At 55.4% G+C, this 4,037-nt stretch overlaps 1 long non-coding RNA gene across 1 annotated transcript; it reads right to left on the reverse strand.

Annotated features, from left to right (window-relative positions):
- Positions 1–3,347: 3,347 nt before the first annotated feature.
- Positions 3,348–3,630, reverse strand: LOC144892256 (uncharacterized). Its single transcript, XR_013623470.1, has 2 exons — positions 3,500–3,630; positions 3,348–3,392 (listed from the first exon to the last, which is right to left on the reverse strand). It is a non-coding gene; the product is annotated as an uncharacterized LOC144892256 (long non-coding RNA).
- Between the last annotated feature and the right edge of the window lie 407 nt (positions 3,631–4,037).

Genomic DNA, 4,037 nt, shown 5'->3' on the forward strand with positions numbered 1-4,037 from the left:
CAACGCATTTCAGGCAGATGTGTCGATGTGGAAGATGTGTAAACCAGTAAGCCATGTCTATTCGTCGCAAGGCAACACATTACAGGAAGATGTGTCGATGTGGAAGATGTGTAAATCAGTAAGCCTCTTTACAGTAAGCTGTAACAGTAAGTAAGATTACATGACAGGAGGCCATTACAGTAAGTCCATTACAGTAAGTCTGTACCTGCCTTGGCTCCCAAGGGTACATGGTCGATCCACATTAGATCCATGTCATGGAATTGCCGAGGGAGAGAACCGACGAGAGCCATAACGAGAGTTACGCGATACCCCGGAGTCCCCCTGTTTTGAAATCACGAGACTCGAGCGCTCTCTGACGGCAGCGCGTACGAATTACAAGCTCCGGCAAATAGTTTCAAGCAAAACGTTTGCCACGAGTGCCCTCCGTAGGCTGCCCGAACAACCGGCATGGCAGTTACGACGACGCACAAAACGACCGAAATGCGCCTTCCCAGCGAAGCGCGCAGAATCTCCCGACCTGCAGCACAGCGCGCAGAGGATCAGAGAAGATCGGCTATACCGGCTACCGTCCCGGAGGGATTGTCCCGGAGAGAAAACGTCGAAATCGAGAAATGGAAAACGTCCCGGATGGATCGACATCCAAGAGAATGGCCCGGATGGATAGATCGACATCCAAGAGGATGGCCCGGATGGATGGATCGACATCCAAGAGGATGGCCCGGATGGATAGATCGACATCCAAGAGGATGGCCCGGATGGATGGATCGACATCCAAGAGAATGGCCCGGATGGATAGACCATCAATCATCTCACCCCCTCACTCATCCATCCCCCCCCCCCCCCCCCCGTCGCGAAGTGTGAGATAACAGCCGCGCATTGCGCACCGAAGTCGAGCGACCTTCACAGTCTGGGTCAGAGGGAACACAATCAGGCAGCGGCCGGGCGAGGCGTCTCGCAGTCTCGAAATGTGTGGAGGCGAGCCAGGTGACCTGTCCTAGAAGCAACAAGCCCAGAGTCAAGGGCGATCCGGCGGGCCGGTGCCCACGTGGCTTGCTCAGGAGACGAGGGAGTCGGGCGCAACGCTCAATGTCACCGTGTCATGGGGTCACCGTGCACCCCCAAATGCCCCGTGCCTTATCGATTAACGGCATAAGTCCGCGATGTTGGCTAGTCGCCCTCGAAGGCCACCACGTTATGACACGCACTTTCGGGCAGGGGCGGTCAGATTGAGTATTTCTGCTATCTGTAGAGGTACCCAGGTAGACGAACTCTGATGACGCAAGCGCGGGAAACAGTTAAATGGTGCTGTGAAGCAAACGCGTGATTTAGTCGATGACGTCATCAATTGGTTCGGGCGCGTGCGGGCGGGTTTGACGGCGAGTTCCAGCTGAGCGGTATCCCCAGACGGAGTAAAGTAGCACTCCGAAATCTAAAGTCTCACGTCCATTGGGCAGCAGCATTCGAGCGGGCTCGAGATCGGTGTACGGAATACGAACCCGGCCGACGAGCGAAAAGTATTATCTAGGGCGCACCGCGTACGAGGGAAACCGAAAGTTGAGCTCGGCCCGTTGAACCAGTGCGGCTTCGCCGAGTCGAGAGGGCGAGCACGCCGAGTCGAGAGGGTGAGCACGCCGAGTCGAGAGGGCGAGCACGCCGAATCAAGAGGGCGAGCATGCTTGGCAGCGATAGACTGCACGACCTGAAGTAGCGTCTCGTTTGTTTAGCTGTCGGGTCAAAGGATCGAATACATATCACGCCCTGAAGTAGCGTCTCGTTTGTTAGCTTTCGGTTCAGAGGATCGAATACATATCACGCCCTGAAGTAGCGTCTCGTTTGTTAGCTTTCGGGTCAAAGGATCGAATACATACCACGCCCTGAAGTAGCGTCTCGTTTGTTTAGCTTTCGGGTCAAAGGATCGAATACATATCACGCCCTGAAGTAGCGTCTCGTTTGTTTAGCTTTCGGGCCGTGTTTTGTCCGGAGTTTTAGACATAGGTAGTCATATAGAATACACATGGTATACGATCATCTATCATAAGTCCGGAGTTTTAGACATAGTTAGTCATATAGAATACACATGGTATACGATCATCTATCATAAGCATAAGCCCGAGTGTCGTGAAAGGCTATGAAGGTCCCGCTCGACGTCCTTAGAAACTCATCCGTGCTGCGACGAGTCCTCGCATGGTGCCAAGCGAGCCTCCATTGAGGCGATTCCGGGCAGCGGAGTTCGCCGGCCTCGTTGAGTAGCCACATGTAGGTGGGATTTCGACGAGCCGCGATCAGAATCGCCGGCCTCGCAGAGTGGTGCCCGCGAAGGGCGCAGTGCGCGATTTGCGCGTAGGAGGTGATTCCACCGTGCAGCGATTGATCGGGTTGTGCCCGCGATGGGGCAGCGCGCGATTCGCGCGTAGGTGGGATTTCGACGAGCCGCGATCAGAATCGCCGGCCTCGCAGAGTGGTGCCCGCGAAGGGCGCAGTGCTCGAGCAGCCGGAGTAAGCCGGCCGTGTGAGGCACGGCGTGATTCCGACGAGCAGTGCGCGATTCGCGTGGAGGAGGTGGTTCCACCGAGAAGCGAGTGGTCAGGGTGAGCCGGCCGTGTGAGGCACGGCGTGATCCTGACGAGCAGTGCGCGATCCGCGCGGAGGAGGCGATTCCACCGAGCAGCGAGTGGTCGGAGTGTGCCGGCCCGCGCGGAGGAGGCGATTCCACCGAGCAGCGAGTGGTCGGAGTGTCCGGCCCGTGCGGAGGAGGCGATTCCACCGAGTAGCGAGTGGTCGGAGTGTGCCGGCCGTGTGGAGGCATGGCCGACATGGGAGTCGTGATCACTCACGTGGGAATCTCATCTCGGGCCGAGGCACGCAAATCTAGGATGATTCTCTCGGACGGAGCCGTTAGCGTTTCGAGCATCCGAGGCTAGACTCGTACCTTCGGCGCCAAGCGGGTCCGTCATTCCGACGGGGTTGCGGCCCAGGACATTTCCCAGTGGCCTCCTTCAGCAGGCGCCTTGCCGGAGTCCGTCATGCCTGCTCCGGCGTTCGGGCCTCAGGAGAGCAGTTTGCGTTTTGACGACGCGGTCCCGCAAAAGGCTTGCGAGGTCCCCATCGCATCCAGTCCTTTTGAGGCAGACCGGCGGCGAGAGTAGTCGGAACTCCGTAGCTGGAGCTAGCTCGACGGGTCCTCCGCCGGTCATTCTTCTCCGAGGTGGGCCTCGCAGGAGCGCGGAGAATGTCGGGAACGCTCGTCTGTGATCTGCGTTCATCCGGCCATCGCAAGACTCGTGTCCCGCCATTTCCGAAGATCATAATTGAAATTAAGTGTTGTGAAAATCAACCAAATCCACAACTCGTCCCATAGATAGGTTTAATTTCAATTAGATCGTAACATCATCCTGTAAAATACACCATGCAACATATATGTCAGGATCAAGGCATCATATGAGAAAGATTGGATATATCAGTCAATGCAAGCAAGCCTAGAATATAAGTGGGTACGTACCATTCAATTCTACATGTCATTGTATAAAGTCGCAGGAGTGGCCTCGAGTCGCGGACGTCCCGAGGTCTTATAGACACCGCCCAGTGGTTTAAGTGAGCGTCACACCTGGGTTCAACTTACATTTTCACCACACACAATCAATCATTCGACTGTCCGGACGATCATCTGCACGTGGAGAAGATTCCAAACAATTGCCAACTCGTTCAGGCCAGGCCGCCCCAGCAAGTTCAGCCCGAGAGCAGACCACAAGATGCTGAAGAAGTCTCTAAGAACCCCAGAATATCATCACGGGACCTACAGGTAGCTCTTGCCTCTGTTGATGTCAAAGTACACGAGTCTACCATTAGAAAGAGGCTGCACAAATTTGATCTACATGGGAGGTGTGCCAGGAGGAAACCTTTGCTGTCCAGAAAGAACATCAGGGCAAGACTAAAGTTTGCCAATGAATACCTAGGCAAAGACCAGCACTTCTGGAACAATGTGCTCTGGACAGATGAGTCAAAGGTCGAGCTATTTGGCCACAGAACCAGAAGACATG

This window comes from Myxine glutinosa, chromosome 5 (assembly GCF_964187855.1).
Source record: "Myxine glutinosa chromosome 5, kmMyxGlut1.1, whole genome shotgun sequence".
Classification (NCBI taxonomy): domain Eukaryota; kingdom Metazoa; phylum Chordata; class Myxini; order Myxiniformes; family Myxinidae; genus Myxine; species Myxine glutinosa.